At 49.1% G+C, this 26,648-nt stretch overlaps 1 long non-coding RNA gene across 4 annotated transcripts; it reads right to left on the bottom strand.

Annotated features, from left to right (window-relative positions):
* Positions 1-6,377: 6,377 nt before the first annotated feature.
* Positions 6,378-17,879, bottom strand: LOC122238742. Of its 4 annotated transcripts, none has more exons than XR_006217900.1 (7): positions 17,470-17,879; positions 15,175-15,371; positions 14,734-14,931; positions 11,159-11,331; positions 10,723-10,867; positions 7,708-8,102; positions 6,378-7,126 (listed from the first exon to the last, which is right to left on the bottom strand). It is a non-coding gene; the product is annotated as an uncharacterized LOC122238742 (long non-coding RNA). The 4 variants fall into 4 exon arrangements; XR_006217922.1 differs by having other exon boundaries at positions 6,378-6,688; positions 10,565-10,867; XR_006217879.1 differs by having other exon boundaries at positions 10,565-10,867.
* Positions 17,880-26,648: the final 8,769 nt, after the last annotated feature.

Consider the following 26,648-nt stretch of genomic DNA (forward strand, 5'->3'; position numbering starts at 1 on the left):
AGCCAGTTAAGGACTAAGATGCTTAAGTTTGCAATAGCACTGATGTCAGTTAAACCTCTTCTCTGGCTTCCCGCCACCCCAGTGGGGTGTGTGTGTGTGTGTGTGTGTCCAGGAAGGTAGGAGAAGAGTTTCCCTCCTGGGCCTGGAAGCAGGAGCTTAGAGGCCAGAGGCACCCCGGCACCCCGTCTCTCTGTACCCTCAAGGGCTTCCCAGAAGCTGGAAGTCTAAAGCAGGGGTTCTCACCCCCAACTGTACATGATAATCGCCCACAAAGCAGGTTTGAAAACGCAATGCCTGGCGTTCACTCTCCCCTCAGAGTCTGGCCTCAGCTGTGTGATGGGGAGCCCAAGGCATGGGTGCATTCGAAAATGCTCCCCAAGTTGTTCAAATGGGCACAAGGGTTGAGGACCACTGATCTGAGGGAGTGACTCAAGAAGGGGGTGGGGGTGGGGGCGGGGGGTGGGGGCGCCTGGATGGCTCAGTTGGTTAAGCATCCAACTCGTGGTGTCGGCTCAGGTCATGATCTCACGGTTCGTGAATTTGAGCCCCATGTCTGGCCCTGCGCTGACAGGCTTGGGACTGTGTCTCTTTTCCTCTCCCTCTGCCCCTTACCTGCTCGCTCTCTCAAAATAAATAAGCTTTAAAAAAACAAAGGAAGGGAGGGGTTCCGTGAGGCCTCCAAATGGGGAGTGGGAAGCAGGGTAGGGGGCTCAGGGAGGCAGAGAGCTGGCCATCCCCGAGGAAGGAATTTCTGGGGACGTGCAGGGACCAGGGGACCCAGCACTCAAAAGGCTATCAGTGATAGCCTCTGTGTCTCCAGCTCCAGCCCTGTGTCTGCAGGCCGCTAAGGGAGCTCAAGTGCTGACTCATTGAAACTGTGCAGCATCACATAAAGTAGCTGTGAGCTCCCCTGTTGCAGATAAGGACAGAGGAGCGTGGAGAGACGGCACCCGGCACCCAGGTTGGTTAACTGCAGGGCAGGGATTTCAGCCCAGTCTTCTACCTGCCCTGGGCGCCCGCTGCCCACCCTGCAGAGCCGACACAAGGGAGCTGGGCCAGATCCTACTTTTCCACTGTTGCCCGAAGCTCTGGTCTTGGTGTTATCTTTTCTGCGGCCTTAAAATGATCACTATGTTCAGTTTGTATTCTAGCTCATGGAAATGAGAATAGAACCTTGGTTGCATAAGGCTATAAATCTTGTGCTGTTCACTCCTAATTGTGCTGGGGGGGGGGGGGGGGGGGGCATAGACATTCCAATACGTAAAATTCACAAATAATCACCGAATGTAGGAATTGCCAGGGACTCTATTGGCAGACCTCTCCAGACCCTGGAGTTCACAAACACTAAACAAAACGGGGCCAAGAGGGTGCCAAAGAAAAGAAGTGAATGGTTTGAATCAAATTCCCAGTCCCCAACCCAAAGATTTGGATTCCAGGCTGCACTCAAGAATCTATTATTAAATTCCCCTCATGATTCTGATGCTCTAAGACTTGGGAACCAGTGGTGGGCATGGCCCCGTGAACTGGAGAATCAAGCTTTGCATCCCATAAGCCGATGGCCTAGACTACACAGAGAAGAGGAAAGAGCCCCCACGGGGAGCCAGGACTCTGAATTCCAGTTTGCTTGTACTGGGTGGACAGGCTAACAGTCACCAGCGTCCAGACCCTCCCTTCGGTTTTCTTATCTGTGAAATACAAAAATTGGACAAAATAATCCCCAAACCTTTCCTGTGATGGATTTATCTGATTCTGTGAGAGTCGAATTTCTTATTCAGGAAAGGTAAGAATATTTTTAAAGGAATGGGGATCAATTCTCCAAAGGGGGGTTGCCATAATTTTAGGATCTCTTCCTAAATCTGCTTAGGAAATTTGGCAAGTCCTTCCAGCCAGCTCTCTGATCCTCCTTCCTTCCCATCACAGGGACCCTTAATGCCAGTGACCCGTGGGCCTTCCTTCCACTTCTTGCCCGACTCTCAGAAATCTCCCCTCTGGCTCTTGCTTTCTTTCCCGGAAACCCCAGAGTGGCAGTTTTCAATCCTGGCTGTGTATTAGGATCACCTGGGAAGCTCTTCCGTATTATTGGCACTCAGGCCTTACCCCCAGACAACTGAATCAAAATTTGGGGTGTGTGGCTTAGGCATCTGCATTTGTAAAGCTCCCCAGTGGATTGCAATGCATGAGAAAGTTGGAGCAGCTCCCCAGAGCTGGTGGGAAAGCAGGGGTGATAGGTCTCAAGGTACCTCTTTATTCAAGGAAGAGAGCGAAAGTGTAGGGTTGAATTTACAGTATTCCTAGTCTTCTCTGCCTAGACCTACATGCCAGTATTTTAGATACATCACATCGGTATCCACAGGAGCAAGCATCAAATACACTATGGAAGTGAAATGAAAATACCAGGCCACCTAGCACCACCCTACCTACACCCACCGGTGGACCTGAGTCTGGTCTCCCAGTTCCAGTTTTCCCATTTGCAAAGCGAGCCCAGCATTTCCCTCTGACCTTACAGGGTTGGGAGGTGAATCATATGATGTAATGCACGTGAATTGGCCTTGTCAACTATAAAGCACTCCACAAATTGAATGGGTTTAAGCACCTTGCATGTGGAAGGAGTTCACTTATTCAACAAAAATATGTCGGTTCTTTCCCAGTTAATGCATGGATTCCATGCAATATTAATACCAATCAAGATGCCAGCAGGCTTCTTTATAGAAATCAACAAACTGATTCTCAAATTTGCATGGAAATGCCAAGGACCCTGAAGAGTCCAAACAGTTTTGAAAAAGTACAGACTTGGAGGACTCACACTCCCTGGTTATGAAGCCACAGCAATCAAGATAGCGTATGAGGGGCGCCTGGGTGGCTCAGTCGGTTGAGCGTCCGACTTCAACTCAGGTCATGAACTCGCAGTTTGTGAGTTCGAGCCCCGCATCAGGCTCTGTGCTGATGGCTCTGAGCCTGGAGCCTGCTTCGGATTCCGTGTCTCCCTCTCTCTCTGCCCCTTCCCTGCTCATGCTCTGTCTCTGTCTCTCAAAAATAAATAAATGTTAAAATAAAAAAAAAGAAGATAGTGTATGAGTGTAAAGATAGGCGAGTAGTTCAATGAAATGAAATCCCAAAATAGATCCACATATATACGGCCATGTGACTTGCTACAAAACTGATAAGACAATTTGATGGAGAAAGGATAATCTTTCGACAAATGATACTGGAACAACTAGATAGCCATAGTTGAGATATATTTATGTGCATGTATATACATATGTCTCCTAGGAAAGAAGAACCGAATTATAAAATTATGGCATCTCCATACAGTGGAATACTATTCGAAAGAAAAAAGGCATGAACTGGAGACATATATATTCGCGTGGATGCCTCACTAAAATACCATACTAAGTGAAAGAAGCCAGACACAAAGGCTGCATATTATTTGATTTCACTTCTGTGAAATTTTGCAAAAAAAGAAAAAGAAAAAGAACTATAGTGATAGAAAGCAGATCAGATAGAAACCTGCCAAGAGTCAGGGGGTGGGAGGCGGGGATTGAATATAGAGGGGCTTAAGGGAACTTTGGGGAGATGGACATATTCTATATCAAGATTACACAACTGTATACATCGGTCAAAACTCATGGCTAAAAATGGTGAGCTTCATTGCATGTAGGTTCTGTTTCAAAAAAAGCTGACAAGATTATTGGAGTGTTTGGCTTGCCAGGCACTGTGCTGGGCACACCAAGGTGAATCAGACATGGGCCCTACCTGCAAGCACTTGCAAATAAGTGTAACACATCGCTGAAAGTGCTGTGATAGGGACTGCACGCGGAACTTCCTCTTCTGCGAGGTTGATTCTCACCAGGGGAGGGGGAGCAGGCTAGATGCTATCAGAGCCAAGTCTTGAAAGATAGGTAGCTATTTGCCAAGTAATAAAGGAGAGAAAAGCAGTTCTAAGCAGCAAGAGCCAAAGAACAGAACCTCACAAGCTGGAAATAGCCAGACACATTCCAGGAAACGCAAGTGGCCGGTCAAAACATGAGTTTCCAGGAAGAGCATGTCCAGAGATGAAGATGTTGAAGGGTCTCATACCACACGCTCGGGCGCTCAAGTTTCATCCTATAAACAAAGAGCAACTACTGAATAGTTTTGAGCTGTAATAAACAGGTTCAGTTTGGTCTTTTATAAATATTAGTCTGGAAGACAGATTGAAGGGTGGTAGCAGCTAGATCGAAGGCTAAGAAGCCAATTAAGAGACGATTGCAGTCACTCAGATAAGATAAACCATGAGTTGTGTTCTGTGGGGTAACGTCGAGGCAAGGGTCATGAGACATATTAAGGCAGCATAGCTGGATGTGTTGGAGGGTGCCGCGTAAGAGAATGATGGAGAGTCAGGACTCCTTGGATCCCAGCTTGGGTGACTGGGTGACTGCTGGTGACATTTTTCAAGATGGCAGATGCAAGGAAGAGCAAGCGTGGGAGGGAAAGCTGAGTCCGGGTTGGTGCATGGTTAGCTTTTGTACAGCCCATTCTAGTAGAGTGTCTACAAGGAAACTGACCACCCAAGAGGAAAATTCAGAAGAGATCTAGACGAGATGTACGGTTCAAAGTAACGCCCACACCGATGGCAGCTGAAGCCAAGGAGTGAACGAGGGTGATCACACAGAAGGGCAAGGAGGGCTTGTAGTTATGGAAGGGATGAGCAGAGAGCAGGAAGCCTTGATGGAAACTAAGAAATAACGGTCAAAGAGGTGGAGGTGGGCCAGGAGAATGTAGTGCAGAGAAGCAAAGGAACAAGCGATCTTTTAGAGAAAGGGATGGTCAACACCATCAAATGCCACCTCTAAGTCAGTCATGATGAAGACAGGAGAGTCCGTTGGAATCGCCAGACAGGAGATCGTTGTGGTGGTGGGACAGGGCCCGGCTGTGGAAGGCCAAGCAATGAATGGGAAGGACACGGAGACAGTGAGCAGGCAGTTCGGGTCTGAAATGGAAGACAGAGGAAAGAGCGGGTTGCTAGGGAGAGCTTGGGGATCCAAGTATTTGTTTTTAAAAATATTGAAGAGGTTCGTCAAATTTAACAGGCTGTTGAGGAAAAGCCAGGGGAGTAGAAGTTGACACCATAGCAAGTTCTTTCTGCCTCTCCCGGGCATAGTTCGGATCCCCTCCAGCTAGTGCCCACTCTACCCTCTCACACTTTCCATCAAAGCAATAATCACGTCACAGTAGAATTCGCTTGCTGCGATATTGTGATTTATAAGAAATGCATATTTGGTCATTCAGATGACCAAGGTATATTTCTCGTATGTATTTGGTCTTCGTCCCCAGTTCCTGGCTCGCAGCTCGCAAGACTCTTGGTCTCTTTCTATTCTGTGTCTCTACGCCCGGCCCTTCCGAGCCTCAGGGTCTCAGGAATCGATCGAATGCCTGGATTTTGAAGCCAGATAAACCCTGGACTCAAATTCCAGGTCTGCCACTTGCCAGCTACTAGCTGCTGTCCTCGGGCAAGTTACTTAACCTCTTGAAGCCTCAATCTCATTATTTACGCCACGGGGGTGCTGAGGGCGGCGGCGGCGTGAAGGTGGGAGGTTAAGTAATAATGTTCGGAAATTCCAACGAGATCATGGATACCAAAACCATTGCTGGTTTTTGAAAACATAGACTCAGAAATTCTCTTACAACCTAGATCTGCTCGAACCCTGATGAACAGATTCACACCCCTTTAGAAACCGGGATGCCAAATTATTAGCTCACGATAAGAATGCCAAGCAGGGGGCGCCTGGGGGCTCAGTTGCTTGAGCGTCCCACTTCGGCTCAGGTCATGATCTCACGGTCTGTGAGTTCAAGCCCCGCATCAGGCTCAGTGCTCACAGCTCAGAGCCTGGAGCCTGCTTCGGATTCTGTGTCTCCCTCTCTCTCTGGCCCTGCCCCCGTTCATGCTCTTTCTCTGTCTCAAAAATAAATAAATGTTTAAAAAAAATTAAAAAAAAAAAAAAAAAAGAATGCCAAGCAGACCAGGCACCATGATACCGCGCCCCCCCCCCCACCTCCTCCCTGGGGACAGTGCCAGGGACACACTGAGAAATTCTCATTACCCACCTCACATTTTTTAGATTCTGTTATGACTATTATGCCCGTTTCTGCCATGTCATTTTGGCTTCTTTTCACAGCATGTCACATTTCCAAGTTAATTCACACTGAGCTATGACAGCGAAAGTCTCCTTATTTTAAACCTGCAGTCAAAGAGGGTGACCCTTCCCCGAACTTTGAGTCCAGGATCTCGGGCTCTGTCTTACTTCGAGAACTGCACAGCCCCCACCCGACACCCTCCCTCCCACCCCGCTCCAGTCCATTGACGACACTGTTTATCCTCAAAGGAAAGAAAAGCGGGTTTTTATTTACGGGCCAGATGAGGTACCATATAGAGTTGCAAAGCATTCCCCACTGGAAGTCTCAGCAGCCGAGAGCCAAGTGCGTTAGTCAAAGGCACTATTGATACGAGGGAACAGAACCAGTGTCCTCAGCTGCCCTGAGAATGTCTTTCCTGAGGTATTTGTCTGGGAGTAGGTCTGACATTTCTGACATTTGCAAGGGAGCCTGTGGGACTGTCGTCTTAAGCAAGGAAGCAGCTGGTCGCCTTCTCCCACCAGCGGCCCTGAAACGTTGTGAAATTCTGTTGTTTTCCACAGCGAGTGCAGGGGCCCTGAGAGATGTGACAGTGGGTCATTACGGAACGCTTAAATCACACCTGGTTCTGGGACCCAAGCGCGGGCCAAGCATGCTCTTTTCCGTCCTCCGTCCTCCCCTCTGTCTTTCTGTCTCTCTCTCTCTCTCCCATCCTTCCTTGAACTTTCCTTGCGTGTGTGTACCTACACAGAACTTTAATAAAACCTATAATGAAGGGTAAATACGTTTAGGATAAGACGTACTTCTGTTGTAACTCCTTTTAAATTAAATAAAAATTCCGAAAGGTCAGGAATGTATCACAGGAGTATCAGGAAAGAGCAAACCTCAAACATCTTATTTGAGAAAAGAAACTTCAGCTCTGGTTTTAGGGTTACAGTCCCCACAGAGGTAAGTTTCACGTTAGCCTCAGATTCCAGTGATGGTGGCTGTGTTCAGCTGGATTGTTCCTTTTTTCCTAAGTAAGGAGATACAGAGTGCGTTGTGTATCTGGGGGGTCGTGTTTCCCCAAATTCATAATGTGCTTTCTTGCCCAGTTCTGGCTTGGGATGACTGAGCTGCTCTCATGGGATTGAGGGATCTTCTAAAACACAGGGGTTACCATCACAAGTCTCAGCAGGGGCAGTGATGAAACTTCTAAGGCATTAAATACAACAACCCAAAGAAATACCCTAACGAAGGCGTGGCTTTCCAACGTCAGTTAAAATGATTTCTTCCTTAAGGATACCTCTCGGGGGTTTTGTTGTTGTCATTTGACCTAATTTCCTTCAGTTGCTGAGATATGGAGGGGGTGCTTGTTAGCTCAGTTGAGGCAGGTAGGTCAGGGAATTTCTTAACTCTCTCCTCTGAGTCCGTGTAGTGATGCTTCCAACATCCCATCCTCACAATCCTGCCTCCTCCACAGCCTCCATATCCCCTCCTGGCTCCGTGACGCCTGGACCTCCCTAAACCTTGTATCTGCTTCCTCTCCCTTACCCCCAACTCCTATCTCTCTACCGTAACCCACTTTTCAATCCCCCTGCGTAGAAACACGCTTACCTTCTCCATCTTAACAGAGGTGAAGGGTTTCACAATCGGCTGGGCGTGAGGGCAGGTGGTTGATCGGTAGCATTTGCCTATGTCTGCAGTGTAAACACATCCACCGTGGGAGTGTGTCAAGCCAGTTGAACAAGAAGCGCGCATAATCTCTGAAAATTTAAAGCAGCTCTGCCAGAGGTAGGAGGTTTCTGGGGCATCACTGCAGCCTTCCCCTTAGCTCTGACCTTAACTTGAACTATCTTTGTCCTTCTATTTGTTGTAGAACTTCTCAAGGAGCAGTCCACAATCATTGCTTGTGTCTCCCAGTGCCGTAGTCTCTCTTGGACCTTTACAATCTGGGTTTTACCTCTTCAAGATCCTTAGGAATTTTGTGGTTGTTGTTGTGACTACGAAAGCTATCCGTGTGGAATCCAAAAGCAAAAAAAAAAAAAAAAAAAAAAGAATCCATCAAGAAAAATGAGTAAAAGTATAAAAGAGATACCATAAATGAGGTTTTTTTAATGTTTGTTTATTTTTGAGAGGGAGAGAGAGAGACAGACAGACAGAGCGCGAGCAGGGGAGAGGCAGAGAGAGAGGGAGACAGAATCCGAAACAGGCTCCAGGCTCTGAGCCATCAGCACAGAGCCCGACGTGGGGCTCGAACCCACGAACCGTGAGATCATGACCTGAATCGAAGTCGGACGCCCAACCGACTGAGCCACCCAGGCGCCCCTACCATCAATGAGCTTTGAATTGGACACTGACACTCTTGTTCCTTGTTTTCTTTGGCCTTTGCACCACTGGTCGCTAGTGACCTCCCCCTCTACCAAGAACTCTTTTTTCTTCTTTTCCTTTTTTTTCTGGCATTTTTCAAGTTGAATTATGGTTGACACGATGCTACATTCGTTTCAGGCGTACGACGTAGTGATACTACAACTCTATGCATGATTTTGTGCTCACCACAAGTGTAGCTGCTGTCCGTCGCCATGCAGCACTACGACGATATCATAGACTATATTCCCTATGATGTGCCTTTCATCCCTGTGACTTACTCACCCCATAACCGGAAGCCCGTCCCTCCTGCTCCCCTTTGCCCGTTTTGCCGATCCCCCCACCCCCTCCTCTCTGGCAACCATCAGTCAGTTTGTTCTCCGTATCTGCAGGTCGGTTTCTGGGTTTTGTTTTGCATTTGTTTTCTTTGGTATTTCTCTTTCTATGTCTGATTTCTTTCACGTAGCATAACACCCTCTAGGACTATCCATGTTGTTGTAAATAGCAAGATCTCATCCTTTTTTAGGGCTATGTAATATTCCATTGTATATACGTACCACCTCTCCTTTATTCGCGCATCTACCAGTGGACACTTGGGCTGCTTCCATATCTTGGTTATTGTAATTAATGCTGCAATAAACATGGGGGTACATGTATCTTTTTGAATTAGGAGGTCTCCTTTCATTGGCCGCAGCTTCCTGTCCTTCTCCGATATGCCTTCCTCATCTCTCACCTCCTCTTCCCCTGTCCCCACAACGTCCACATCCCCAGAGCTCTCCTCCACCCTCTCCTCTTCCCTTCATCATCTCCATCAGCCTTGACGTTGGTGACTCACAGGCAGATCTTTCTACCTGAGACCTCTCTTCTGTGCTCCAGTTCAGTATCCCAGTGGCCTGAAGTTTCTTTCCTCCGAAAAATGCGAATAGTCCGGAATAGGCTCCACCCGCTTGACGTCCATATCTTCTCTACTGTCTTCATCTTTCCCATAGACCGAGTTCCTCTACACTCTTCACACATACGTCCTGCTTATTGAATCTCCCGGCTACCTCTTATTCCATTTCACCTCCACAGTTGAGACATCATTACCTATTGTCATACCTTCTGGCCTCCGGAATTGATAAGAGTTCCTCTTCCACTGAAAAGAAATCCAGGGATGCCAGCGTGGCTCAGTTAGTTGGGCATCTGACTCTTGATTTCGGCTCAGGTCATGATCTCACGGTTCATGGGATGGAATCCCACGTTGGGCTCCCTGCTGACGGCACAGAGCCTGCCTGGGATTTTCTCTTTCTCTCTTTCTGCCCTCCCCCCCATCCCCTACCCCTCTCAAAATAAATAAAATTTAAAAAAAAGAAAGAAAGAAAGAAAGAAAGAAAGTAAGAAAGAAAGAAGAAAGAAAGAAAGAAAGAAAGAAAGAAAGAAAGAAAGAAAGAAAAGAAACCCAGCCATAGGATTTATATTTATAAAAAACAGTTCTGTACAATCTCACCTTCCAGCTCAAATACCCTTGATTATAACTGAGGCTTCACCTTAGCCTAGCATCAAAGTCCTAAATGACATGACCCCTGATTTTCTCCCAACATTATCTACCTCTCCAGCATTCACCTGCCCCGGGACTTTGTCCATGTTGTTCCCTGTCTGGAATTCCTCATCCCCTGTTTCTACATGCTTAAATCCATCCATCTTCAAAGCCAGGGTCAAATGCCACCCCTGCCCTGAACTTCTTCTTGGAGCTCCCCAGCTGCCAATAATTGCACCTCCATTCTCCGAACTCGGAGCATTTTTCTTGTGTCACATCACTTCCTGCTTCGCATTAAGAGTAATTTGTGGAAGAAAGGAGGAAAACTAACATTTATGAGATCAGTCGTTGCATTAGGACTTTTTGTTAGCTCCTTAAACGTTTACACAACCCTGGGTGGTGCATACTATCACCTCTTGTTACAGAAAAGGAGACAATGGCTCAGAGTGGCACCGTGAAATTGAAATCGGATGACAGCCTGCCTGACTCCACTTGTGTGCTGTCACCACTCAGTCACGTGTCTGGCTTAGCTCTCCTCTCATGGTGACCTCCTTGAGACTGAGGACCATGATTTCTCCCATGTTTACACACCTCAAGACTCCCCGTGCAGGGCTGGGCACCCGGCCGTCGCGCATCGGAACGCGAGGGACCGAGTGCAGGCTGGATTGACAGATAGGTTTGCCCACTGCTCATTTCCCTGCGGGTTGCAGCTGTGCATTCCAGAGCGCCACACGCTATAAATATCTCACCGCCATTCACGTTTAGATGTTTCTTCCTGCTCTCTGTGTCCTACTTCTGTGCCTCTCTTTGATTGGCAAGCTGTGAAGGAGGCAGAGATTGAATCGGCGGTTCTCTTTTGTCCAGAGCCCGAGCACAACAATCAACAAACGATTTCTGGTGAGGGGAAAAAAAAGTTGTTTTCCCGAATGATCCTGTGCTGCTTTTCGATCGATTCTCCTTGCATTTCCTCCCCTTCGTTGGAACACATAGAAATGGCATGTAGAGTCCACTGTGACCTCACCTCTGTTGGGACGATTATTCACTCTCCAGATCCCTAGCCTATTGTGACCTCTTCTACTCCTCCCGCCCCACCCCTCCTCCCGCCCCCTGCTGGTTGCTCAAAGCCCTCATTCACAAGTGCAGGGGCAGAGCGTCCCCCACGCCACACCCACGGGCCTGACTTACCTGTTCCTGGTTTCTTCTAGACCTACGCAACTCATCTTGTAAACCAACTGAGACTAGACAACCACTCGTGGAATCATTAGATTGTTCCTTCCTCCTTCCATTAAGCGGTGGCTTCATGAAGTAGTTTAACTAAAAAGTAACTCTCATGGTGGGAACTCGGATACCATGGCCTCCTGTTGAAAAAGATATTTTAGGGCAAAGGGACTTCTCTGAGGAAGCTCCCAGGCACAAGCTACCTGGACGGCTGGCCCCACCCACACACCCCCTCCCGGAGCTTGCCTCCAAATCCCCAAGTTTGATTTGCACCTAGGAAGGGATGAGGAGCCAAACTCTCGTTGCCTGATATGCAATCTGACGCACGGACCGGCCGGTATGACGAACATAGACGTGGCTCGCCCGAGAGCAAGGGTGATAGATGGCCCTTGTAGGGCTGGCCACTCCCCAGGCTGAGGAAGTGTTTGTCAAAGCTCTATCAGTGATGTCTCTGACAGAATGCGGCACTGACCTGTCCCTGTGCCACGCTTTCTGATGCTGAGACAGACAAACGGGCCCCAGAGGGATGGCCAAGCTCCTGGTCGGGTCAGAGGGGGAGGGGCACCACCCTGGCCCTGTCCTGCAGACGGCAGGGCGAGCGGGACCCCGCACACGCTCTCGCTGCCTCAGGAGCGCCAAAGAGCCTCTGGCTCCCTTGGTGCGTTGTTTTGATGTAAGAAAACCCGTTTTTATTCTCCAAATTTGTGCATAAATCCCCCGGAGGCCTCGGATTTGAGGTGGGTGGATTTCATGGGCATCCAGGCACTGAACAGCTGTTGTGGGATTTCTGACTTCTGAATGCACATTCATTCCTATGAAGAGCTCCAGGGACATCTAAGCCCTTGGATGCTCCCTCCTCCACTTGTCCTCTCTCTCCGTCCCCAGCACGTAGGTTATTGTAGCTATTACTGCAACTGTCTGGGACTTGTTCAATAAAAAGTCCCTTTTAATCCAGTGTTACTAAAACGGGTTCTAGTTTATTTGCATATATTTATTTGAATCTGTGTATGGTGGGATGAAATGTAATGCTAAGAAGTAAAATGGTTCTTCTGTGACTATAATATTATTAGCCTCTTTTTGGATATTGGGGAAATTTTATTTGTGGCAAGGTGATACACTCAAAAAGAGAGAGCGTATGTCCCTGATATGAGTTAGGAATTGGCCAGATAAATTTCAGGCATTATAGGTAGATAAGTAGATAGATAGATGGATAGACAGATAGATAGATAGATGATAGATGAAAGAAATGTATTATATATATTTATATATGTGATATATATACTTAAAATTATAGAGAGATGTTAATCTCAGGTACTGAATGACGGGAGTTCAAAATTCCTTTTTCGTTAAGGAGAAGAAGAATAGAGGTCAGTCTGTGAGACAGAGGAGGATGGGTTGACTTCTCAATGGAGGTGGGGTCTGATCTCCTGCACAATTAGTCAGAACAGCCATTTGTCATGTGCTGGCTCCTGGCCCTGACATTGTGGATTCACCTATAGGGCTCACCGGTTCAAGAGGGACGTACAGATGTTCAGGACTGTTCCCAGCATTGACAGAGGCAGGCCATGGCTATGGCTGTGCTCCCAAGGCAAGGCCATGACAGTGCCCTAAGGAATTCTTCCTGAAACACTCTGGGAATGCAGACTTTGGAAAGGCCTGGTACTCATGCACTTGACCTTTTAGCTGCCGTACAAGCAGGAAGTAATCCCCAACAGCAACAGCATCCTTGAACATGAATAGCAATCCCGATGTTGCCAGCAGTGTTAAGAAATGAAGAACTCTGAAACTTAACCTTTTAAACTCCTTAACATTTTGAAGAGTTCTTTTGTTTCCCAGAATCATCATTATGAAAAAGCAAAAATGTGATCTTCGCTTCAGAGAAAATAATCTAATCCCAATGCCAGTCTCAGGCCCAGCTGCATCAAATGGTTTACTTGCTGAGAATACAGAGCCCTACTTCCTACTCTGAATTCTCACATAGTACATTTGGAGTCGGCCCTGGAACCTGCACTTAAGTCAGCTGGTGGAAAGCCAGACTTGGGGGACACTGGCCTGGTTTAACTCCCCATAAATTTAGAAATCCCTTTCACAGTATCCCTAAGCCAGAGCCTTTATGACATTGTTTCTCTTACTGAGCTGGAATCTGCCACAGAAGTGTTTTTACCCATCTGCCCTCGTTCACCCCTTGGCACAATAAATCAAAGGCCTCTGAACTCAGGGGTTGGGAGGATAGCCCAGGGCAAGGGAGCCGGTGGCTTGTGAGTAGGAGTGTACTTGCGTGTGTATGTGTGCAGATGTGTGTGTGTGTATACACGAAGGCATGCCTGCAAGTGTTCGGGGTACAGTTTAGAGCAGGTATGAGGCAGGAGTGAAGCTCACATTTAAGATCAACTGGGGGCTTGGCACACCCAGGTCCAACAGCCATCAAGATCTGAGAAGCAGAGACTGGGGCAGGATGGGAAGGACAGGCGTGCGAAAACAGAGTGAACACAAGACCACCTTATTCAAGAGCCTCCAACTGCAATGTTACCGGCCTGACCTCCAGAAGTGGGGGGCTAGACGGTGGGGGCAGAAAGCCGGCATGAGGTACCAGCTGAAGTTAAGGAAACGGGTATGGGGAAAGCCCAGAATACCCAGGAGACTGGAGCAAAAGGAAGTCCGCCATTCCTCCTGGTAAGGAAGAAAAGGAGCTGCTGGGTGACACCGTCAGAGCGGGTACGGCCCCCTTAGTACAGAGTTAAAACTGTGTCTAGGTCTCATGAATGCACGGGGCAAGGGCTCTCATCCGCACAGTCTCCTTCATTCCGAGGACGGACAGGGACTGCACCGAAGGATGGGTCTCGTTTGAGGCTTCGGCTGTGCTGCCAGGATGGAGAAAGACCTAGATCCTTACGTCTCCCAATAATTCTCAGGTTTTGTGGATTTTTTGCCACCCTGGTTGAGTGCCTTTAATTAACAAAGTACCATATTCCAGAAGTGGTCTAATCAGTATGGAATAGAAGTGGAACGAATGCCTTCTTCGTTCCGGACATCAGACTGCTGTTATTGCAGTCTGAACAAGCGCCCACATTGCTTGTTCAACTTTTAGTAAGATTGGTTTACATTGACCTTGAAGACATCCAAACCCTCTAGAACCTTTCCAGAACTGAATAGAAGTCAAGACTTTATATTTTTTCTTTTTCGGTTTTATCTGTTAGTGTGGACACACTCTTCTAGATTTGGGAGGTTATTCTGAATCCTGCCCCACAGCCAATGTTTTCGCTCTCCTCCGCAAGTTGACGTCATTGGCAAATTTGATCAACGTGACCTTGATGTCTCCATGTAAGTTTTTAAAAAGAGTTTGGACGACACAGAATTGATATACCTCTTTGTGGTGCAGTAGAAGAGACCTCCCTCCACCTTGATCTTGAATAATTAATGTTCATCAACCAGCTACAAAGTCACCTGCTTGTCCCATCACATACAGCACTTTGTAAATGACTGAATTATAGCATTTATCAAAGTGTATCATAATTACTTCTTTGCATAGCTGTCTCACTCACCAGGCTGTTTCTCCAAGACAAGGACCATGTTTTATTCATCTTTGTGATGTCAATGCAGAGCACAGTTAAGTGTGCAATGTACATGGTGTGGACTCCTCTGGCCAATATCCCCCCCAACTTGTCCGCAGAGGTAAGTATCAAGAATACTCATAAATCATCTTGCCAAAATGAAGGTACTCTTTTATCTTGCAACTCAATCTATCAAGAAATGTAGAGAGGTATGAGGTTAATTGGACACAAGTTAACAACCCAGAATTATTCATTCTTCTCCATAATGTGCATGGCAAACATAAGCTGAATAACATGCCATCAGTTTGTTAACCTAACCTAGACATTTGTTAGTACTCAAGGTCATGTTCATTGGGCTGTAGTTTCTGGTTTCCGCCTTGTTCTGTGTCTCCCACCCCCAAGTTGAGTATCCGTGGTCCTTTTGTCTCTTACCATGCCCCATATTTGCTCAAAGGTTCCTAATTATCTCCATGCCTCCAACGAGCCTCGCTCTAGTTCCCTGGGACGTCCTCCCTTGGACCCATCTGATCTCCTGGAAAGCCTTCAGCGCCAGCTGCTGGTTTCCTCTCCTTTCTTGAACCACACGCTTCAAGTTAACCAGGACTTGACATGGATCTCTCCGGCCAGGTCTGGGAGAGAAAGTGGAAATGTTACTTGGGGGGGGCCCATGCCCTCTTATGCATGGCCTGGGTCAGGGCAAGGAGATGATGCAGAGCGGCATGTGGGCACTTTTAAGTGCCCCCCCCCGCCCTCCCCCCCCAAGGACTCTTGAATAACCTTGTAGGGAAGAGTCTTCCACAAAATCACGGAGACTGGATTTCCTGCCCGCTGGAAGGAGGGGTAGGAGGAGGCTTGAAGTGATGGAGAGAAGTTGAAGAAAGGGGTCTGTCTTCTCTCATGAATATCTCAGAGCTAATTGATCTCATTACATAAGTCTTTCTTCCCTCTCAGTTTTTAGATCATTTTCACCGACAGAGAAGACAGAAAACTAGGATGGGGTATTTCTGTCTTCGCCGAGCTCTCTGTTACCACCAGGCCAGCTGCCAAGCACAGCTTCAAAGCTTCCGGGCTTCCTGAATGTCGTTCCAAAATTTGCATCACAGTGTCCTGCGTGTCCACCCTCAGTGATGTGCTTCAGTCTTATATACGTGCATTCAGCAGAGAGTTAATCCAGCTGTGCCCCTGACACGGGGTGCGCTGCGGGCGCAGCCCCGAACAAAACGAGAAAAAAGCCACCAACCCTGCCCCTCATGGGGCTTGCAGTCGACCGGCCGGCAGACAAGAAACAAGACAAGCAAAACAAGTTGCAGCTTGGAGAGCGATACCAGCTGTGGAGGAGAATCGGATCACGTGCTGGGGCCTGAGGGACCAGGAGTTGAGGCCTGTAATAGTGCGGTCTGGGAAGGTCTCACGGAGACCTCAAGGGTGGGGAGGGGGCGGGGCAGGGGAGTGGGGCAGGTGCCCGGGGAGGGAACCTCCTAGTTGCTTGTTTTGTTCAATGAGGCCAGACTGACGGGAGCAGAGGATTGGAACCCATCCTGTTAAAATTGGAACTCCACAGAGAACCTGCTGGTTTCTCCTTCTCTGTGTCAGAACGGACTGTTCTGGACTCCGATGCAGGCATGGAACTAAGTGGCCAGGGATCGTGGTCTCATACGCGGTGGCCTCAGATGGCTGTGCTTTCTGAGTTGTTGATGTCGGACCATCCACTGGCATTTTGTTAATTTATTACATTACTCCCGAGTGCCCATTCTACCTCCGCGAATAAAACATTCCCGACCCCGACTTCACGGGCTCGGGGATACCAAGAATACAAGCAATGGTTCTGCTGGAGGACATAAGAGGTAAACGGGCCCACTGAGAGATCCAGGTGGCTTCTGGTGGGAAAGGATGTCCAAATCCTGTCTTGAAGAATGGACAGGAAGGAGTGGGCCAGGCAAAGAGGTGGGGCAGAGCTTTCCAGACATAGCATGCCCAGGGCACCAGGGCACGTACTCAAGACAGTCTCGGAGTGGTTCCAGATGTTTGGAGGCGGGTGAGGATGATGTGGGGGTTGCTGGGCGTTTGTGGAAAGAAGGATGGCAGAGACAGGAGGGCGGTGGGGGTGGCACAGGCCTGGTCGTGTCTGGTCTCATCAAGGGCTGCACCGGAAGTCACTGAACAGTGTGACTAGGGCAGTGACACGGTCCAATGTGCTCTCTGGTGACACGAGGAGAAGAGAGCACAACAGGGAGCAGCAAGACCCACGGGAAGCCGGGGTGGCCTGAACTCCAATGGCATCACAGAGCACAGCGACAAACGGACAGACTCCAAGAGGAGGCGCCCCACTGGCCGGTCGTGGGCCTTTGGGAAGTGACTGGGTCATGTGGGTAGAGCCCTCACCAAGGGGTTAGCGATCTCCCAAAAGGGACCCCAAAGAGCGCCCCCCCCCACCCCCAGCAGCACCGGAGCCACCTGAGAACACGAGAAAGGCCCGCAGCGGAAGGGCAACCTGAGCTGACCGGCACCCCAGTCTCCGAGGACAGCCTCGACATCCGCGCGAAAGAAATTTCCGTGGTTTACAAGCCGCCCAGGCCACGGTGCCTTTGTCTAGCACACGGGAGATGCGCCCGAGCCGAGCAAGTTGCTCTGACCCAGGGCCCGGTTTCACCTGAGAGCGAGTGATTTTCAAACGCTGGCTTCAAACCCACATTTCCAGCTCGGATTTTTGTGCTTCCCATCCCTTACTCGGTTGTGTTTGGCACGGTTGAGTTCGCTGAAAAAGTGTCCTCTGGGTAAAGGAGCTGCTGTCTGGGTCCCCGACAGACCGTCCTAGGTGGAGCTTCCCGTGGGCCCGTCACAGGGAGTCCACGCCTCTGTGGCGCAAGACTCCCAGGCGACGTCCACGTCTTAGTCTGTGCGAACAGCGCCCCCAGGAGCTCGGGGACGGTGTAACCTGCGCAGCCCTGCGCCCCAGTTCCCCTCGGCTGGCTCCTGGCCCTGCCATTGTTTCCGGCGGGACTGGAGCGGGCAGAGCAGATGGGGAGGGGCTCTGGGGGCTGTGGGCACGGGGTCCTGCCAGGCTCGCTGCTCTGCGAAAGCGCAGCGACGCCAAACACGGGCTACAAAAGTCCCAAGTGCCCTGCGGGAGGCCCGTGCCAGGCTCCCCTCCCACGGCCTTCAGTGCGTGACTGTGACCTTGCACGCACACCCCCTCCCCCCTCGCTGGACTGTGGCTCGCTGGCGACGTTGCTGGGACACGTCCAGGTTGCCATGGGAACGCGCGGGGGCGCTACCGGTCAAGACCCAGACCCCTCAGAGCTGCTGCAAAATCAACACCACGTACAAGGCCAGGTGCCCAGCAGCACCGTCTCGGCCCACAGCCAACCGGGAAAGGGGTCTGGAAGGGATGTCGACCTTGCCTGTCGGGGAAAGCGCGCCTTAGTCCCCGGCCTTAGTGGCTCTGTGCACACACCAGAGAATCACTCCCCGGGGCTAGGAGGAAGGCGCGAGGGGGCGTGCAGAGAGAGGTGGGCTCTGGGATCAGGAAGACTGGGTTCAAGTCCAGGCTCTGGCACCGGCTAGCCACCCCACTGTCAAACGGGCACCGTACATCTCCCGGGGTTATCATTGGGGTTAGATGGGAGAACACGGTCAAGTGCGGAGCCTGGCGCACGCCCAGTACCCCTTACGTGCCAGCTGGTGAGGGCGGAAGGTAAACCACTTTTCTAGCCATAGCGTGGGGCCCTTTGCGGATTCCGGGTGTCTTTGTGGGCATTCGGGGTCCCGGTGCTTGGTAAACACCCGGGATTCTGCTTCTTCCAAAGGGATTCTGCTTCCCTGAATGGCTCATCCCTTGACATTCCGTCTAATTACTGCCTTTTCCATTTGCAAGCGATGATCCCACAGTTCACAAGAGCTGGGCCTGGTAAACACCTTTCATCTTTGCAGTTAGGGTTTTTTATGTGTATTCCTTCCCTGCCCCCAGCCCCACCCCGCACCGAAATAGGAGATTAAAAAAACACAACACCTCTATTAATACATAATCATGGTAGAAAAATTAGATAATACAATGCAGATGAACCACAACCAGAAATATAATTAAAATAATCCAGATCTTTCCACCCAGAGACAACCACTGTAACATTGGTTCTAGACTCTTTCCCATGTAAATACATATGTCCTTTTAAAGCAAATTTGACTCATGTTATACATAAGGCTCTTTCTTTTTTTAATATGAAATTTATTGTTAAATTGGTTTCCATACAACACCCAGTGCTCATCCCAACAAGGTGCCCTCCTCCATGCCCATCACCCACCCTCCCCGCCCTCCCACCCCCCATCAACCCTCAGTTTATTCTCAGTTTTCAAGAGTCTCTTATGGTTTGGCTCCCTCCCTCTCTAACCTTTTTTTTTCCCTTCCCGTCCCCCATGGTCTTCTGTTAAGTTTCTCAGGATCCACATAAGGGTGAAAACATATGGTGTCTGTCTTTCTCTGTATGACTTATTTCACTTAGCATAATACATAAGGCTCCTTTAAACTGCTTTTCCAACACATACATGCTGAACATCCTTCCAAATAAATATAGAAGTATAATCCACAGCATCATTTTATTTTTTTATTTTTTATTAACTTTTTTTTTTTTTAATGTTTATTTAGTTTTGAGAGAGAGAGACAGAGACAGAGCGTGAGCAGGGAAGGGGAAGAGAGAGGGAGACACAGAATCCGAAGCAGGCTGTAGGCTCTGAGCCATCAGCACAGAGCCCGATGCGGGGCTTGAACTCACAGACCGTGAGATCATGACCTGAGCTGAATTTGGACGCTCAACCAACTGAGCCACCCAGGCACCCCTCCACAGCATCCTTTTAAATGGTTGCATGGATATATTATAATGTATTTTACCAGTTATTTAAGAGGTTTGGATTCTTTTCGCTGCTATAAAAAACACTGCTGTGAGTAATCCTGTGCATGTTTCTTTGTGGTCTTACATACTTGTTTCTTAAGAAAAACATTCCTGGAGGTGGAATGATATGGAGAGTATATATCTTATGAGGGCTTTTGCTACATATTATCGAACCACTCCTTAGATGTTCCTTTTACGATCCCTCCCATTGAGAACACGAGTCATTTTTCTCATACCCATACCAACACTGGCTTTTAATTTCTCAATGAAAAAAGTATTATTCTTTTACTTTTTTCCCAGCCCATTCTATGAGAAACGCATTCTTGTAATGTTTTCTTCCGTTTGTTGGATTACTAATGAGAATGATAACTTTGGACACTTATTGGCCACTTATCTGTGTTTCTTATTTTATTAAATGCCTCTTCATTGCCACTCTTCGCCATTTTCCCGTCAGGACGTCTCTCAGCCTTTGTTGATTTGTACTAGCTTTCTCCAATAAGCTCTTACACAAACCTCTGCCCAGGAAATACCCTCCTCAGTGGGGTGAGAAATTACTGCATGATTGCTCTGGCAGAGGTGCCGTTGAGGCCAAGTTCCCCCAAAGAGGCCCCGAAAGGAGAGCGGTCACCCCCTGAATGGCGGGCGGCGGGGGGTTGGGAGCTCCTGGTGTGGGTTGTTGAAACTGGCACTAACCACAGACGGAGCCTGCACATTTGGCCTCAGCGGGACTGTGTCATTTCATGTAGCAAAGTGTCTACAGATGCATCCATATTGTAGCTTGTGTCAGAATTTCCTTCCCTTTTAAGGCCGGAAACTGTCCCATTGTGTAGATGGACCCCATTTCGTCTGTCTAGTCATCTGTTACTGGAAACGACTGCATTTCGAAGAATAGTGTGCACAGGCTTCGCTGAGGATGGGGTTAAATGCAGACTTCAATCAGCACTGCTGGGATGAGGCTGGAGATTCGGCAGCAAGCTTCTGGGCCACCTGCCCTCACAAGCCAGTTCAGCTATTCGTTCACCGTGCCCCGAACCACTTGTAGTGATAAGCACCAGCACCAAGGGCTGCTCTTACGGGCTGCTTTTAAAAAATACAGACTACCCATTCTCTCCTTTCTAGCTAGTTCCAACCGCCAACTCCCCACCCCCGGCCTCTGCCATCTGACAGGTCTGAGCGGCCCTGCCTGGGTCTGAGTGCCTGTCGGCCACGGCCAGGCCTCCTCAGCTGGCCTAGCTCCCAACTCCCTGCAGGCCTCTCCCCGGCTCCAACCCCCGGCTCTGTTTTCATCTGTTATGTATACTTGGCTTCTTTCATTGGGAGCAAAGATCCCGAGGCCAAAAGCCTGTATCCTGTATTCATTCATTCAGCAAATATTTATTGTTACTTTGAGCAAAGCGCCGTTCCTTCTAGATACAGGGGCTACAGCAGAGACCACAAGAGACCCAAATCTCTGCCCATATTAGCTTTCACGCTGATGGGGACATAGATAATACACAAGGGAAACAAGCAAAATTTTAGCTAGAGATAGATACATAGTGAGCGTGACAAATAAAGCAGGGAGGAGAGAGGGGAATTTGGGGGCAATGATACTTTAGGGAGGGAGTCCAGATCAGCCTTCACTTGGCGATGAAGTCGGGTAGAGATGTGGGGGTGTCAGGGAGCCAGCGGTGCGGGCATCTAAGGAGTTCATTACATGTAGGGAGAATAGCAAACAGCAATTGCAGAGGGCCTGGGGCAGGAGCATTGAAGGCACATCAGGAGGCCATTGTGATGGGGACAGAGCAAGTGAGGCAGACGAGGCAAGAAGACAAGTCAGAAAGGCAGCAGGGTTAGATCACGCAGTGCCCTGTGGCCCAGTGCCGTCCAAAAGAGATCTGGGAGCCACACAGGCATCTCTAAATTTTCTAGCAGCCGCACTAAACAAGTAAAAACAAATACGTGAAATTGATTTTAATATATTTTATTGAACCCAATGTATCTGAAATATGACTATTATTAATATGACATTTTTTTAAATGTTCATTTATTTTGAGAGACAGAGTTTGGGTGGGGGAGGGGCAGAGAGAGAGAGGGAGACACAGAATCCGAAGCAGGCTCCAGGCTCTGAGCTGTCAGCCCTGAGCCCGACGCGAGGCTCGAACTTACAAGCTGTGAGATAGTGACCTGAGCCGAAGTCGGACGCTTACCCGACTGAGCCACCCAGGTGTCCCTGAAACATTATTATTTCAACATGTGGCCAATATGAATACTGATGAGATATTTTACTATGTTTTGGTATTGCCTTTGAAACCCAGTGGATATTGTATACTTACGGTACATCTCAATATTGGCTAGCCACTTTTCGAGGGCTCAATAGCCACATGTAGCTAATGCCTAGCACCGAGGGCAGCAGAGTCTGGGCCATGTGAGCAACCTGACTTTTCCCCTGAGAATGGTTTACAATGGAGGTTTTAGGGGCGCCTGGGTGGCTCGGTCGGTTAAGCGTCCGACTTCAGGTCAGGTCCTGATCTCACGGTTCGGGAGTTTGAGCCCCACGTTGGGCTCTGTGCTGACAAGATCGGAGCCGGGAACCTGCTTTGGATTCTCTCTCTCCCTCTCTCTCTGCCCTTACCCCATTCACGCTCTGTCTCTCTGAAAAATAAATACACGTTAAAAAAAAAGGTTAATGTAGGTTTTATTATCATTCAGGTATGGCAAGGCCAATGGATCAAGGAGACAAGGGGTCGTTGGAAAATTAGTTGGCTACACTTACAGTTCCCAAAAGAAGGGGTACGCCACTCCACACGGGGCCGTGCGGGGAGCCCCAGGGGCAGTCAGGAGGCAGAGGGAGAGGGGAAAGCATGAGGTAAAGACTTTTTGACAGTTTCTATGGGAAGGAACAGGAGAGGTAGGACAGGTTCAGGATGGGTAGTCTGAATAATTCCAATGGGCTCTAGAGCATAAGGCTGCCCCATTTGTCAGTACCTGGCCGTACCCGGGGTGACCAGAACAGGTGTTTATTGGCCCTGAGTGCAAGAGTCCCACAGAGGAGGCGCCTGGGGGTGTGGGCTCTGGGCTGGGTGACATGCGTATGAAAGTGCACTCCTCGGTCCCTTGTTTGCCATCTTTATGAATTAGCCAGTCCTGGGAGGGGCAGTCTCTTGGAGTCCGAAAGCCCCCTTGATGTCAAAGCATCAGAAATACAAGGTTAACATAGAGAGGAGCAGGAGCACTGTGGGATTGGAGCCAGGCAGGGGTGTGATCGGGCTGCTGTGTGTGCAGGACTGGGCTCGGCTCGGGAGCGATGGAAAGGGGGAAGGGGGGACGCGGGACAGCTAGGAGGCTATAGCGACACTCCAGAGGAAAGGGGGTGGGGGCTTGGGTGAGGATAGAGACTCTGCGTGGGTGGGAGGGGAGAGGGGAGAGGGGAAGAAGCTGCATTTTAGACAAGACAGACAGACAGATCGCTAAGATGACTCCGCCCAGCAGCCCCTAAGCAACTAAATGAAAATAGACACTAACCAGGGGCCTTTTGAGGAAGGCTAGGACAACACATTTGTTGAAATGCTTAAATTCAATAAAATTCCGGGAGCGTTTAGACAGTGAAGTAATTCCAAAACAGACGCAGAGTTATTCTCAGCTGGCTCTCAGCTGGTGAGTGCGCCAGGCCTGGTCGGGTCATTCCGTTTCCCGGGTCAGAGCCGGGGTCCCCAGAACAGGACAGAACCCAGAGATGGCACGCCACCAGGACGAGCGGAGCGCTTTTTCCTCCCATACGTCTTCATTGGTCCGGGAAATCCCAGGGCTTTGCTGAAGGAAAGACTGTTGTTGAAAGAGCCATCTGTCATCCTGCGATCCCGAGGCACCTTCGTCTATTCGGAAGGCAAGGGGCTGCCTCAGGGTCTGAGGGGCGCGAGCCTGTGGGCCCTGCTCCGTCCAACGGTCCGCCCCACGCCACGGCTCACGCCACAATTACTCGTTCCCATTTTCTTCGTAATCCAAACACAATGCGTTCACTGGGGGCTCGCATCCCTCATGCGTCGTCACTAAGCCCAGCCCAGCTGCAGGAAGCCCGGCCAGTGGGGACAGTTCCCCTTCCCATTAAAGAACAGAGGTGGGTTAAGCCCTACCTAGAGCTCACCAAGGAATAAAGTAAGATAACAGTATTGAGTCAGACAAAAAGCACTGCTTTCCTAGAAAGCAGGCAACACAGGATGGGGACTCTTTTCTTGCCTCTAAAAAAAGGTGACTGATCTGTTAGCACCTAGGCCGGAAATCCCAGATGTCGGGGAAGTGTGCTCAAAGCTGCTGCCTGGGGAGGAGTTATATCTTATTCCGAAGTTGTTCCCACACTCAGCACACATCTGGGACTCACTTCTCCTTGGCAGTGTCCTTCAGAGTCCATTGAAGCCACATTGGAAACCCCATCTCATTTTTCAGAACAAAAATAATGGTATTACTCATTTTGAGCTCGTGTGTCGTCTCCCAGACTGGACTCCGAATTATTTTTTTTGTCACTTCCTAAGCTCATTAAAAAAAAAAAAAAAAAAAAAGGCCCATGTTCTGAAAGCAGTTATATTCAAAGGCTACCAAAAACTTACATTCCTGTTTCACCGCTGATCATCGCAGGGTATATTGTTCCAATTGAATATGTACCTGATCTGAAAAATTATTTATTGAAAGATGATCCTGAATTTACATGCAGAGAAATTTACAAATCGGATGTGTACAGGTTGAGTAATCTGTGGAACTCAACACCCTACTGCGACCAGCACCCCCACTGACTCACAGAGCGTTAACCATGGCCTGGCGCCCACCCCCCTCTTTCTAGGGTAAGCAGCCCCAGACCACGGCCAAGGTCAGGGCAGGCAAGCGAGGCCCCTAGGAGGCGCTCACTCTCAGGGTTGGCACTAAAGCCTCCTTACTTCTTGCCCTGGGCACCTTCCTTCCCTCACCCTAGTCCCCACCTTGATCCTGACTTCTAACAGCACTGGTCAGTTCTGCCTTTTGTGCTTTGCAGAAGTGGAATTATCCGAAATGCTGTTCTGTGTCTGACACCTTGCGCTCAACATTGCGTTGGTGACATTCACCCATATTTTCGCATGAAGCTGTAGTTTGATCGCTCTCATTGCTGTCGGGCAGTGATTCTCACACTTGGGTGGACACCATCGTCACCTGGGGGTTTGCTAAAACACAGACTGCTGGGCCCTGGGCCAGAGTCTTGGAGTCAGTAGGTCTTGGGCGGGACCTCCAAGATTGCTTCTCTAGCAAGGTGCCTGGTGATCCTGAGGCTGCTCTTTCCAGACCGTACTTGGAGAACCACTGCTGAATATTCCGCGGTGGGAATAGCTCCCCACTCCTTCGTCCATTCTAATGTTGATAAGCAGGTAGGTTTCCAGTCTTGGACTACAAAAGGTGGTTCTCCAGACAGTTTTGTACATGTCTCTTGGTGAACTATGTATGCGCCTCTGTTCGATGTGTCCCTGGGGGTGGAATCGCTTAGAGTAGGCATGTGATCAGTTTTAGAGACCGTTTTCCAAAGTGGTTGTGTCAGCTTACATTCCCACCAGCAGATTATGAGGATTCCTGCAGCACACCCTTGCCAACACTTGATATTGCCCACCATTTTTCTCTCAGACGTTCTGGGAAATGGGTACCAGAATCTCACTGTGGCTTTAGTTTGCTTTTCCCTGTTAATGGATAAGACTGAGCGCCCTTTCGTACATTGATTGGCCATTTGGCTGGCTTCCCTTATGAAGTGTCTATTCAAGTCTTTAACCCGTATTTCTGTTGGTTGTCTGTCTTTTTCTTATTGATTAGCGGGACTTCCTTATGAGTCCTTTGTGTGCATTGCAAATTCTTCCTCCCTCTCTGTGTGCTACCACTCACTCCCTTCAGTATCTTTTTTTTTTTTTATGTTTATTTATTTGTTTTGAGAGAGACAGAGACCGGGTGAGCAGGAGAAGGGCAGAGAGGGAGAGGGAGCGAGAGAATCCCAAGCAGGTTCCGCACCTTCAGCACAGAGCCCAACACAGGGCTCGAACTCAAGATATTGTGAGATCATGACTCTTCAGTGTCTTTTTTTTTTTAATTTTTTTAACGTTTTATTTATTTTTGAGACAGAGAGAGACAGAGCATGAACGGGGGAGGGGCAGAGAGAGAGGGAGACACAGAATCGGAAGCAGGCTCCAGGCTCTGAGCCATTAGCCCAGAGCCCGACACGGGGCTCGAACTCACAAACCGCGAGATCGTGACCTGAGCCGAAGTCGGACGCTTAACCGACTGAGCCACCCAGGCGCCCCTCTTCAGTGTCTTTTAATGAACAGAAGTTCTTAGTTGTAATGTAATCCAGTCTACTTTTTTCTTTATGCTTAGCATGTTTGTTTCCTGCTTAAGAAATCTTTACCAACTCCAAGATTCCAGATAAATATTTTGAAATAGGTATCCAACACTTGCTTGGAAGCTTAAGCTTGAGTGCAGTCACGCCCAACCTTTGGATCCAGAGCTGTCAACCATGGCATGCGAACTTTCATCAGCCGTGGCAAACATCACACGTTGTCCCCAAGTCTTCCCCTTTCTGCTCCGTCCACATCTTCTCTGCTTCCATCCTGCCCTTCTCCTCCTTACCCTCTCCCCACTGGTTCTTCCACGTGGCCTCGCGTAGCTCCTGCAAACCACACATCCCCTCTAACCGATAGCCTCTCTCCTCTAAGGTCCCCTGAGCTCATAATGGGGCTCCTGTGACCTGCTCCACAGAGCCCGCTGGACAATAGCATCATCCCAAGAAGACTGATTGGCCTGTGTTCTTGGGTCAGACGTGGCCATGGGGTGTCCTTCTTAGACAAGAGTCCTTCCTTTCAGGGAAACATCTCTGTGTCTGCTAAGGAGTGCTCATTCGTTACTTTTTCCATCTGGATGTCTGAAATCTCAAACACCATGGCAGGATTTTAGAATGGACATCAATCTGGGGCGCCTGGATGGCTCAGTCGGTTAAGCCTCCCCTCCGACTTCGACGCAGGTCATGATCTCTCGGTCTGTGAGTTT

The sequence above is a fragment of the Panthera tigris genome, chromosome A1 (assembly GCF_018350195.1).
Source record: "Panthera tigris isolate Pti1 chromosome A1, P.tigris_Pti1_mat1.1, whole genome shotgun sequence".
Taxonomy (NCBI): domain Eukaryota; kingdom Metazoa; phylum Chordata; class Mammalia; order Carnivora; family Felidae; genus Panthera; species Panthera tigris.